This window comes from Periplaneta americana, chromosome 17, assembly GCF_040183065.1.
Source record: "Periplaneta americana isolate PAMFEO1 chromosome 17, P.americana_PAMFEO1_priV1, whole genome shotgun sequence".
Classification (NCBI taxonomy): domain Eukaryota; kingdom Metazoa; phylum Arthropoda; class Insecta; order Blattodea; family Blattidae; genus Periplaneta; species Periplaneta americana.
Genome location: NC_091133.1, coordinates 11,799,855 through 11,814,065, shown reverse-complemented (window position 1 = coordinate 11,814,065; position 14,211 = coordinate 11,799,855). Strand labels below are relative to the sequence as shown.

The window sequence follows — 14,211 nt, the reverse complement described above, 5'->3', positions numbered from 1 at the left end:
AGTCGACTCTACTCGCTGGCCACTAGTCACCGGGCCGTACCGAGCCGTATCAAACAAAATATAATCGAAATGGTGGTAGTCAAATTCGCGACTATATTCTTAAATAATTCACTCCATTAGTCAAGTTCAAGGTTTTATGTAGTACAACGGCGGTTTTTTGAATGCATTAAAAGAAAATGAAGATGTAATAAGATAATAAACTAGGTTATCACAAGGAAATTAACAGGAAAAAAAGGTATGTTTCACGGAATACAATTAAAATGACGGAAAGTAAATTTCCAGTTAATGTTCGCCAAAGCGTAAAGTACGTAATTATGACGGCGTTGCTGTTTTATTTCTAGCCTATAGAAAAATACCTAGCCTTTTACGAAAAAAAATTTAAGGACAATGAAATTTTTCGCCGCTTTCATTATAGGCCTATTATTTTTTAACAATATTACGAATCAAAAACTGTCATATTATATAATTTTAACTACTACATGGACGAATCAAATCAAGCTAACCTAACCTAACCTAACCAAAGCTAAGCTAACCTAACCAAAACTAATCTAACCTAACCAAAGCTAATCTAACCAACCTAAGCTAACCTAACCTAAGCTAAGCTAATCTAAGCTAACCTAACATAACATAACCTTCGTAAATGCAAGGCCTGTAACCGGAGCAAGAAGGGATCTCAATCATTTAATCTGCAAGTACACGCAAAAATAAATTCAAGTAAGGATCACGCTCCCACTGCATGAGAGGTCCGCGCATGCGCTACAGCAAACCTGTTTCTGTCCCGAGCCTCTCATCTAAGGCACTCGTCATAATTTACTCGCAATATTTACGCAAATGCACATTGTCGCTAACAGTGGTGCTATCTCTCAATAATGTTCAGAACGAAGGAGGTAGACAGAGAGAAAAAATTTCTCCCGCCAACTACGCCACACACCAACGTCATGTTCTTGTGTTGGTGACATTGTGTATTTACTTAAATTTGATGGTAAACGTAACGGCACGGTTCAAAGTGACCGTGCTAATTCTTCAGTATAGCGTGAGCATGAAATCAGTGGGTCTTGGTTCAAGTCTTGATTGGAACAAGATACATGATTGAGATTTTTTCTTTTCTTTCAACTCAGTTAAAGCAAATTCTGGGTAACTTTCGGTGCTCGCATGATTACCTGCATTTTAGTCAGACGGTAAAGAACCGTCATAGTTGAAAAGCATTGTAAAATAAATCAGTACAAATGCAAAGTCACAAAATAATATTATATAGAAATTTTTTAATCTTTGAGACCAGTAGTAACGGTTTGTGTGTCAAAAGGTCAATAACCCTTCCAATAGCAGTAAAAAATTTAACTTTAAATACCAGCAACGTATACTGTTTAACTTTGTTTCTGTGTAATTTTATGAACGATTGATTTTAACGCTTACTACTAAATGAACCATTCCTCTTTATTGCGAGTTATACGAGCATGAAAGACTGACTAGACGTGAAAGTGGCAAGTAGCCTAACGAAAAATTTAGTAGATGAAGCGTGACTTTACGTTCTATTCGTAACTTGTATCTGAACCGACAGCATGCGGCTACTTCGACGTCATAGCACTTCGTTTCACGGCCAGTTTGATCCTCGCTTCTAGCCGTTTTCTAAGGCAATAAAGTTTCGGTTCATGTTCTGGAAGAAGAGCTGTTTGATGGAAGTGTTACATTGTTGAAAAGGTAGATTGCAATTTTTTACTTTTAAGATATTATATTAAAGATGAAAGGGATATATATTATAAGTGTACATAGGTTTTAGTCTTGAATATATTATCATTATAGATTGATACGTGTTACTTTACTATCGGTACCGATATTTTCTTATGACTAGTCTCGTAAGTAGGCTTGCCGACTCCTGAACACAGGATTCCGGGAGATTCTTGGATGCTCCTTACCGGGGCATTAACAGTGTTGCCAGATTGAGGGATTTAACCCTCGGCGTAGGGAGTTTTTGGTCGAAAAGGGATTGAGGGATTTTTTGACAATGACACAAAAGTAGGGATTTTCACACCTTTCCAATTTTTCAATTTTTAAATATTTTTGAAAATAAATTTTTATTTTTCAGATATAAAATGAGTTTATTAATTTAAATATGTTTTATTTAACGACGCTCGCAACAGCAGAGGTTATATCAGCGTCGCCGGATGTGCCGGAATTTTGTCCCGCTGGAGTTCTTTTACATGCCAGTAAATCTACTGACATGAGCCTGTCGCATTTAAGCACACTTAAATGCCATCGACCTGGCCCGGGATCGAAACCGCAACCTTGGGCATAGAAGGCCAGCGCTATACCACCTCGCCAACCAGGTCGACGTTTATTAATTATTTTTGTTAAAAGCACATATAAGTGGTGTAACACTGAAAATTCTATTATATGCTTAATATGTGGTTTGTCAACAATGGATTGTTGTAACATAATTTTAATTCAAAGAGTTGAGTAATTCAGATAGAAACAACCAATGAGATTCGTGTTTTTCTTTTTTAATTTTACTGCTTGTTGGCTGCCATTTACCATTGTCGTTTATGTCTTCCCGCTTTATATTCAAACCAATTCAGTACCTCAGCAGAGAGTAGATTGTTGCAAAAATGAGTACGTTAGGAATATACTGTAGTTTCAGTTCTTGGGTTATCAGCCGGGAAAGATGTACATATTTTACATTATGACCATAGTTTTAGGTTGATATTTTTTAAGTGTCTGTTCATTTTCTTAGTTTTAAATAACTGATATTTTTAAGCATGTGATCTTCAAGAAGGACCGTCACGCCGAAAAAAAACGTGAAATCAGAAAAGTGTTATCTAAAAGTGAGGAATCTTGGCGAAAACAATCATTCGTTGAATCATGGTTGGAGGCACCTCATTTAAAAGGTTGGTTGGACAAATCTAATGATCGCTATAAAGTAAAATGTTTGTGTTGCAAAAAATGAACTGTCGGCCAGTAAGAGTGAATTAGAAAGACATGGCTCCATGCCCTCGCATAAAAAATGCATTACAGTTGAAAAATATCCCCAGAATTACCAGTATTTTTTTACAAAATTCCATCTGATGACAAAGTGAAAGTTCAGATTACGGTGTTTGGAGTTCTATCAAGTAGCTCTCAATGAGTCCTTGAAAAGATTGCCCCTTCAACAAGATGTTATAAGTAGCCTAATTTGACTTTTCTATCCAAAAATTTCATTAGGTATCAGTAAGATTGTTGAAAGATCTAGTATCAGCCTTACTTCACTAGTTTATAAATATAAGACAAAAGTAAACCAAGAATCAATATTAAATTAATGGAGTCTTCTACCCAATTACTTTCCTTCTGAAGAGAAAACTGCTTATCTAAATTTGCCTGTACTAGAATTTTGAAAGCGAATAGAAGGATATCACAGTTTTATTTCTGAATTCTTGTTCAAAAATTTAGGAAAACTAGCAAATTTGCCCTTTTTGCCCCATTCTAATGCAGCTGTAAAGTGCATATTTTTAAGGGTTAGTGATATAACAACGAAAAAAAGAAATAAACTAGCAACAAAAACAGTGTCGTCTCTAGTACGAGTGAAACTTGACATGAGCAAAATGAACATCCAATCACCGACGACGTGTTGAGACTATTTAATGAAAATATATAGCCTACAACAAGGAATCAAGAGACAACAAAATAGCTGGGCTGCTGGTTGCGGAAGACGAGGGAGAAGAATGTGAACAGGATCATCAATAATATGACGATCTGTTGCACTGTGGTATTTATTGGAAACATTGTCTTTTTCTAATTTAATATTTTAATGTGTTTTTAAAAAGGTGTATTTTGGAGTTTAGGCTATACCTCACCCCAAGAGGGATTTTTTCTAAATTTGAGGGATTTTTCAACCCATCTGAGGGATTTTCTTTTGTAAAAACCTGGGAACACTGGCCATTAACTAGGAGCACGGCCGACTTGATGCTCGCTTCGCTTCTCAGCGAAGGTAACATCAAGTCGGCTTTGCTAGGAGAAACTCAGATGGACGCGGGTCTCTTCTCTTTTTCCGTTGCGTCACTTCTTAATTTTTGAACATTTCCATAGTTAAACAATTGCTATAATAATATTATATGTTACCTATTATTGCATCTAGGGCTATTAAATTATAATTTCTATTAGGCATAATACAATTTATTGCTATAGTAGGGAGCAAAGATATTGTCGGGACGTACATAGCACGTTTTTTGCACGTACCGCCCCCTATTTTCTAACCTGTCCAGTAGTGATGGGCGAAGTTGTTCTTTTCCCGGAACAGTTCCGACTGTTCCGGTTCCGAAATATACTATGTTCCAAATAACAGTTCCGAAATAACAGTCACCAGTGGTGATGAGTCGGAGTCGTTGAGTCGTTCAAACGAACGGTACAGTACCTTCCCTCTTCACCATGCTGCTCACACTGGAGCACTCATAGGCATGACATAGTACACATTCTTATCTATAGATGGCACTGCAATGCACATTCGAATCGATTTTGGAAAATTGCTGTGCATGCGGACAGAACTCAAAAGCTTAATGTTAGTAATTACACAGCTGTTGACTACAAGGACAGAATACAACACTTTGTTTTCGTACATAAAGTTATAAAGACATGGTAGCCGACTAAAAAAAAAAAAAAAAAATAACATAACATTTAAAACATATGGTATGTAATTTCTGTTCTCTCTATTACATAATAAAAAAAAAAACAAATCATTAATTTTAATTTTTACTTTTCTTAATGCACAGTTATAATAATAATAATAATAATAATAATAATAATAATAATAATAATAATAATAATATATATTACAATTTCATAAATAAAAAATATATATATTGGCAATACTGAAACCTGGAAACCCCGCAGTGGGTTAGTAAAATTTTGGAATCGCATCTTTACCAAAGTGTAATTTAAACTTCGCATTAAACCTCGCTCTCCAAATCAGTACTTATATGGGTAGTTTCCAACAAATAATGCTACAACATTTTTGTCGTTCTTTGATAACAGAGAAGATAGCACAAAAACTTGTGCTTGTCAGACTTAACCTCAACAAACGACATACAGACATTGTAACTAAACCACTCATTACCATTTACGACTTTAACCTTTGTATAAAATCAGCTGATCAATGAATTAATAATAGTATGCGTACTTATGACTTTGTAGAATGTTTATAAAACAGAATTAGTCAACTAATGGTGAAATAAACCATAAAGCGGGAATGAATATTACAGATTATTAAATACTTACTATAACATTACAGATGATTGGCCAGTCTTACAAATGTTGATATTAAAGTTCGCGCCACCGCAAGGATTTCAATTTCCATGCGCCCCCCTCCAACCACGTGAGAGTTTCAAGTACCAACTTCATCCAACGAAGTTCCAAGTATAACATAAAGAACAACGAGAACAGTGTAACTGAAGCTGTCGTTGGTTCATCGGAACAAGCTCCGACGTTCCGACTGTTATCTCGGAGTCGGAACATACCTTGTGCAACGCGGTACTGCGAGCCCGCAACAGCTGGGCAAGTGAGCAGCTCGGAGTCGGAACACTGTTATTTCGGAACAGGAGGTTCCGACCTACTGTTCATTTTTGCAACAGTTCCGAGACCGGAACAGTTCCAAAATAACTGTTGTGTTATTTTTTACCAATCTCTACTGTCCAGTGTGACTGGCAGTGTGTCGGCGCGTTCGGATGTTAGTAGTCGCTTACAAGCCAGTCGTTTTGAATAGAGAGAGTAGTGTTCGTAGCTGTTGTTAGTTCATTGTGTGCATATTGAAAGAGTATTTTTCAATACTAACAGTGAAATTGCTTCTATGTCTAATTGAGCGACATGTCTAGAAGGGGGACGGATACGCGAAGCCAAGCGAAAGGAATTTACGAATAATAAAAAAAAAAACTTAAAATATGTGAGGACATTAACAGTGTTATATCTGCAACTCAGAAAGCTACTGCAGCTTGTGGAGTTTCTGAGCGTACTGTTCAAAGAATTTGTGCAGAAACTAAATCAGCAGAACAAACAACAAATATGGAAGCGCCAGAGCCATCTTTTTCTTCTCCCAAGAGAACATAAAAAGGTATCACTGAAGTTGATGATTTTGAGAAGGAAGTGATTTGTGACAGTTTAAGAGTTCTACGAAAAAGGATTATATCCCACCAGAAGTAAGGTAACGGAAATTATGAAACAAAACATCAACTTTCCTGGTTAGAAATGGTCGATGGGCAGAATTCTTAAAGCTATCTTGGTTACCGTTACAAGAAGTGCAACGATGGTAGACGCTTTTTAATGCAGAGAAACGACATATTTTCATTGAAAATATCATTTTTCGGAAAAATACATCTCATTAGATAGGAGGTACTACCACGACCAAACATTTATATAGATGAAACGTTTATTAATCAGAGTTATTCCAGGCAGTACATTTGGCAAAATTTGGCCTCAACAAGTGGACTTAAGGTACCTGTTGGGAAGGGTTCGCGGGTAATTATGTCTCATGCAGGCTCAGCACAGCATGGGTTTATTGAAGAGGCAATGCTTGCATTTCAGACAAAGAATTCCCGGGGACCACCATGACCAGATGAATGCCACAGTGTTTACAGAATGGTTTGTGCATCTGATGGAAAATTTAAAAGAAGGTTGTGTCATTATGATGGACAATGCGAGTTACAATTCTACGTTAGTGGAGAAAATTCCTTCTTCGAACTCCAGGAAGGCAGACATTGTGTCATGGCTTAAGACTAAAAACATTGCTCACGGTCCTTCTGATATAGTTCTTGAATTATTGCATATAGTGAATCAGCATATGTATATGTATAGGATATACCAGTATGAAATTGATCAGATCGCATTAAATATGGGACATGAGTAGTAAGGTTTCCTCCTTATCACTCTTAGTACAATGCGATCGAATTTGTGGGTACAAGTGAAAGGAGAGGTTTAATTGAGAAAATTACAGTGCAGGTAATGAAAGTGAGGATGGTAACTTATGTGAAGTGAATAATTTCAAGATGTACTTAATGAATTGTTTCATGAAGTGATTAATGATTATTAATAAGTACTATAGCAATAAATAATTAAATTTCTTTGTTACAAAGTTTAATATTTCTTATGCTGTTCATTTCAAAATATGAATGTTGTTCGGTATCAATATTGTTATAAAATCATGTCGCGTATTATACAGGGTGTTTAAAAAATACGGGGAATAATTTCAGATATGTATTTACCACATGTAGACAATCAAAATAGTTCATTACAACATGTGTCCGGAAATGCTTTGTTTCCGAGTTATGGCCTTCACAACATTGAAATTCACCGGAACGTTTTTCTTTCCGCAGGTCGTTGCCGTCAAAGGATACATTAAGAGGGCACTCTGACAGTTCATTCCGAGGCAAAGGTTACATTCAGTGTTGTGTAGGCATCAGACTGTGCGACATCTATTCAAATCAAGAGCTGGCAGAGATACACTTCATGTATGGTAAGGCGGACGGCAATGCTGCGCTGGCTCGTCGTTTGCACCAGGAGAGGTACCCACAGCGACAATGTCCAGATCGGAAGATATTTGTACGTCTCCATTACCGTCTGTGCAAGTATGGAAAATTTAACTCTACTGGTTTGGGAAGGGGACGACCAAGATCTACAACTCCAGAAGTACAGGAGGAGATTCTGGAGGCTGTGAACATGACTCCTTCTATCAGCACATAAAAATCATTGGTTTATTCGTCTCCAGTGCCTGATTTTTTTAAGTAGGTTATTTTACGACGCTTTATCAACATCTGAGGTTATTTAGCGACTGAATGAGATGAAGGTGATAATGCCAGTGAAATGAGTCTGGGGTCCAGCACCGAAAGTTACCCAGCGTTTGCCCATATTGGGTTGAGGGAAAACCCCGGAAAAAACCTCAACCAGGTAACTTGTCCCGACCGGGAATCGAACCCGGGCCGCCTGGTTTCGCGGCCAGACGCGCTAGCCGTTACTCCACAGGTGTGGACTCGGTGCCTGATTTTGAATCCCTTCAGAATCGAATTGTGGCATGTTCTGAGGATATACGCAATACTCCTGGAGTTTGGGATCGTGTTCGCAGGTCAATGAGACATCGATGTGAGGTCTGTATTCATGCAGGAGGTGGACATTTTGAAGAACATCTTCTGTAATGACAACGACCTGCGGAAAGAAAAACGTTCCTGTGAATTTCAATGTTGTGAAGGCCATAACTCGGAAATGAAGCATTTCCGGACACATGTTGTAATGAACTATTTTGATTGTCTACATGTGGGAAATACATACCTGAAATTATGCCCCGTATTTTTGAAACACCCTGTATACCAGTAGTTTGTATGATAATAAATTAAGTGTTCACATGTGCTGTTATATAATGAAATAATTATAATGCTGCGCACAGAAATTACACTACATACTAACATACAGACAGTGTTTATATATAGATACTATTTCGATGTTATATACTTTCGGTTACGTAGCGAGGAGTGAAGGATGTTTCGAAAGCAACCCTTCGAAGAACGTTTACACCTTAAGTAGGGGTGGAACGTGGGGTGGGTTAGTATGAAGGGGAATACCTCCATCCACTAATATTCCTGCTCCCTACTATAATGTCCAAGGGCAGAGAAATGTTACATCAGGTAACAAATGGCTGTTAGTTTCTTTCCATCTTCACTGTTACGCAGTGATGACCTTGATGTTGAGGAGAAGCACTATATGTAAAGATACAATCTTTTTAACGTCTACATCTCGAACAGAGGAACTTAAAATTCATCAATTAAAAAATGGAAACATTTGCGAACATGAAAAGTAAATAAACCAAATCATGCATAACTGCCATAATATCAGCTTATAATAATGCTATGACATTCAAATGATAATACAGTAAAGCAAACAAAATTACTGAAAATCAATAATTCTGAATTTTTTCTGCTGCTGTTTTACGCTAGTTTGTGGTGGCCGGGTTCTAATTTCTCTTGAATTTGTACGTTGCCTCACTCCTTGCTGCATTTAAGCTTTGGGTTTTTTAAGTATACTGTCATACAATTCAAAGCACGTCATGCGATAATTATGGCATACTTGAAGTTCAGCCCTTAGTAGTACTGGGGTAATTTTTCGTCTTTCTTTAGTAAATGTTGGATTCATTACACTAAACTGTCGTACAGAAGTTGCATTAGGAACTGAAATTGATTGTACAAATTACATTAATTACTTTATGCTCGACCATGCCGAAATGTAGTAATTATACACCTGGTAGAAGCCCTTTAATGGACTTCATTAAAGTTCAGGTGTTTCACCAATCAGAAAACACCATTGTAGCAATATGAAAGCGCAAGTATCGATTATTCTCGGATATGCAATCGAAAGACAACTAGCGAAACGTCACGGAGGCTGGAAATCCAATACTTTCGCAGGAGGTTATGTTCTGTTACTGTAATAATTAGCGTTAATTGTAAATAATATTCAAATAAATTCAATTTGTCATCTCGTTTTTCAATGTCTAAATCAATTTCAAGGTTATATCAAGATTAATGTTTATTTTACTCTCTAGATTATATCAAGGTCAGTGACATTTGTTTCTCGGAAAAAATCAATACCTTCGCGTCTGCGCACATCTCACAATTTACCAGATATTGCACAAGGTCAGTTCCGCTCCCCAGTCAGATAAGAATAACATGAATTCTTATGAATAATTTCAAGTTAGAAATATGGTCGAGCATAAAAAGTCGTATGAAACTTGCCTATAATGGTAATTAAGACGCTCGTATGAAAATTATGAAACTCGTTTACGCTCGTTTCATAAATATACTCGCGTCTTACTTACTACTATTATAGGCTCGTTGCATAATGTACTATTAGTTCACTTTCGCAGTTTTTGTCCTGTTCTTGAGCCTCATTAAAAAATTCCACCCAACGCATGTGAGCTCTGTCATTGTTACTACACAAGGATATCTGCACTTCTCTCACAAGACAAAAATCATCATACAGTTTATCCATATTAATATCGAGTTTCAAATTTTCACAGAGAAATATAAAGTCATCCCATTGAATAGGTTCTTTAAAGTTAGAATCCCCATCAGCGTGAAATTAGAATTATCAAAATCTAAATACGACAATCATTTCTCCATAAACATATTAACTTTTCTTACAAATTTCCGTTTCTTGTTCTGTACCATTTTCTTCCTTATGTCCATAACTACTTTCCCATAATATTTGTCGTCTCTTCTATCGACGAATTTCTTTCTGTAGTTTATTATTACTTCATGCAGTACTGTACTGGATATGTGGTCGGCTTCCAATGACTTAATGTTATTATGGAAAATCTGCATGATGTTTAGGAGAAACAGACACACAATTTGAGGAAATGAGGCTTCTTCGCCTTTAAAAGTCTCCCAAATGATCGTCTTCTCCTTGTGATAGAATATATGATCTTAGTTCTGGCCAGCTTAAGAAGGCGTTTGAGAGTGGCCGAATGGGACAACCATCTGATTACAACATGCCTTAACACTTCTCTGTATTCTAGATTGACAAATTCGAAAAAATAACTTAAGCTCTTTTGTTCAAAACTAAAATTTTTCGTTCTATACTTGACACAGTTGTGTAATATGTGAACTTACAGCTAGCTTTGATTATGTACGGCACACGCATTTTCAGTTCTTACCAAAGTTCTGCAGCAAACGAAATATTTGCAGCACTGAAATCATTACTTTCAATCACATTTAAAATTTGTGTGCTTATATTTTCGCTTGTTTCGTCGGCATCATTATAAATATCCAGAAGGCCAGTTTTGATTCCTTCATCTGTTCAAAAGTACTGCACGATTATGGGAAATATTTTCCGGTCTCCAACATTCGAAGACTGTAGCAACTGAAAAATATTTTGCCTCTTTCATATCTTGAATAAGTTTTCCTTGTGCTGCAGGCGCAATCGCATTTTCCACAAGCATGCTATATTTAGTTCGAGCACATTACACTTTCTTTGCGATGCTAGAGTCCCTGAATAGTACTAGATAATTTATTAGAACTAATACATCTAACCGCGTAATAAGTTGCTGTAATTTCTGCTGCCGTTATAAGATCATTTTTTTCGTACAAGGTTTCTTAAAAAATTATGTGAGGACGGCACTTTGTTTTCTTTGTTTCTCAGTACGTTGCTGTTTAGAGGAATTTGCGTGATATCCTTGCACCATTGCACCAATACCCTTGACTTAACTGAAAAACTATGACGACAATCACTACATTCTTCTTCAAAGTCACTTTTCTTTATTAACCAATTATATAAACTTTTCCATGCATCATTAAACGTACAATAATATTTCTTTTTTTTCTTTCCATTCCGAACTAGCCATGACAATGTTTAACTTGCATCCACTCTCGCAGATTGTCATTCCAGGAGGGTTGGCAAGTCTGTCAACCTCACACATTGTAACACCTGAAGCAGAGCAAGCCATTTTTCATTCGTTTGAGGAGAAAAAGCTAAAAGTGGAGTTGACAATTCTGGGAGATTTCAGGTTTCTCTTGGGAGATGAGAGATTGCATTTGATGCTGGGAGATTCCAGGCCATTCCGGGAGGGTTGGCAAGTCTACTCTTAAGGAGTATTAACTTGATTTATAGAATCACATCGAGATTTAAACTTAGTTACTACATTTATTTTAATTCAATAGGAAGTATGCTAGCAGATACTGAACTCATTTGTTATTTTGGATCTCAGTTCATTTTTGGAGGTTAGGTCTTCTATGTAGTCATAAACTTGCAATATTTAAGTACTGTTCTACTTAGTGTATAGTACCGCCCACGTTAATAGAATCACCTGCAGTTTGTTAAAGACTTCATTTTAATTCTATATTTACTGAAATTTTATATTTAAACATATAATTATGTTGTCTTCACTCCATTTCCAGAATATATTTTGAGCAATAGGCCTGGAGGAAATTAAACGCCGAATAAATATGGGAAATGCCTGTTATTATTCGGTTGAGAAGCTTTTATCATGTAGTCTGCTGTCAAAAAATCTGAAAGTTAGAATTTATAAAACAGTTATATTACCGGTTGTTCTGTATGGTTGTGAAACTTGGACTCTCCTCTGAGAGAGGAACGTGTTTGAGAATAAGGTGCTTAGGAAAATATTTGGGACTAAGAGGGATGAAGTTACAGGAGAATGGAGAAAGTTACAGAACGCAGAACTGCACACATTGTATTCTTCACCTGACATAATTAGGAACATTAAATCCAGACGTTTGCGATGGGCAGGGCATGTAGCATGTATGGGCGAATCCAGAAATGCATATAGAGTGTTAGTTGGGAGACCGGAGGGAAAAAGACCTTTGGGGAGGCCGAGACGTAGAGGGAAGGATAATATTAAAATGCATTTGAGGAAGGTGGGATATGATGATAGAGATTGGATTAATCTTGCACAGGATAGGGACTGATGGCGGGCTTATGTGAGGGCGGCAATGAACCTTCGGGTTCCTTAAAAGCCATTTGTAAGCAAGTAAGTAAGTATTTACTGAAATTTTGTATTTAAACATATAATTATGTTGTCTTCATTTCATTTCCAGAATATAGGCTTATTTTGAACAATATTTATTTTTTCAGATTACAAAATGGCAAAATACTCTATATAAGCCCATATGAAGTACATAATAATTGATGAGCCCTCTTTTTACTCTAATAACATCCTCAACTTTGCATGGCATACTCTCAATCCTGGATTGCCTAACCTGCTGGATTCGATTATTGTGATTCCAAACATGAAGTAGGCGTTCAGTTAGTTGTACTTTGGTTGTAGTAACCTGTAAAGCAATTTCCCTTTTCACTAGCCCTCAAAACATTCTCGATTAGTTCAAATCCATAGAATTTCAGACCCAAGGCAAACAAGGAATGTTTTTCTGAAAGAAAGCTTTTCACTTTTATCAGTCTGACAAGATGTCCCATCATGCATAAATAAATATTTCTCTCCATTTTGATACCAGTCTTTTAATTATGGAATTAGTTGTGTCTCCAATACAGTGATATACTGTTCCTGTTTTATTGTCTCCTGAATAATATACAGACGACCTGGTTCTTTTTCTGATATCACTCACCACATAATGATCGATGTTGGATGCTTCACCATGCATTCAGGATCCAATTCGTCTTGTTTCTTTTTTATTTTGTCATGAGAAAAACGTTTCTTTATCAATCATGCACTTCAATATTGACTCATACGAAAACCATACCTAATGGTCAGCGCATCTGGCTGTGAAACCAGGTGGCCCGGGTTCGAATCCTGGTCGGGGCAAGTTACCTGGTTGAGGTGTTTTCCGGGGTTTTCCCTCAACCCAATACGAGCAAATGCTGGGTAACTTTCGGTGCTGGACCCCGGACTCATTTCACCGGCATTATCACCTTATCATTCAGACGCTAAATAGCCTAGATGTTGATACAGCGTCGTAAAATAACCCAATAAAAAAACCATACCAGAGGAAGATATAAAAACACAGTACCCTATGAGTGATACAAACTTTAAAATTTAACAGTATTTAGCTAGGTGGAAATTATGAAATACGATATTAGAATATGCATAATGTTTAGTACGTACATTTTTCCAATTCTTCCTAGTGAAAGTGCTGCTTTCCCATCTTCATCATTGCATCCATCAGGAAAGATTTTTAGTCAGTATGCAGCACTTGTTGCCTTGCTCATACAATCTCTTGCGCTCTTTCAGAAATAACCAGTTCTTCACATTCCAGCTTAGTTGTCAACTAATGTATGCTCTTTTCTATTTTTTTTTCTTCGTATATTGAGAATTTTCCTGTCATCTCTTGGTGATGTTTTTCTTTTTGAACGGCATTTTTCTACTGAAGTGAACATAAATCTTCTGTTGTTTTCAATTTCTCCTAATACAGTTAACAAGAGTCCTGAGAAATGCCAAGTTTCCTCGCAATTTCGCTTCGTGAGAAACTCTGTGTTCTGGATTGAAGCTGCAACACCAGACTTCTTTCTAGTCGTGAGATGCTAATTTTGCCCATAACAAACCCTGACAAAATCACTCCAAAAAACACAGTGTGCAATATGTAGTAAAGTAACAACACTAGCATACTTTATTAGTGCAAACTAATTCAGTATCTCACTGAGACTGTCAATTTGTGAAAGGTAATGGAATTTAATACAAACATTCAAAGACCCTTAACAGTTAAGTAATTCCCTAGAAACGAAAAACATTGTTTTCATGTTGTCAAC

At 36.7% G+C, this 14,211-nt stretch overlaps 1 protein-coding gene across 1 annotated transcript in view; it reads left to right on the top strand.

The window, feature by feature from the left end:
• The first annotated feature begins 1,195 nt into the window (after positions 1-1,195).
• The window catches only part of LOC138693467 (zinc finger protein 235-like), a 33,184-nt gene continuing 20,168 nt past the window's right edge, over positions 1,196-14,211 (top strand). Inside the window, exon 1 of the mRNA XM_069817448.1 lies at positions 1,196-1,698. The gene's annotated coding sequence lies outside the window, so the exon portion shown is untranslated. The remainder of the gene's footprint in view (positions 1,699-14,211) is intronic.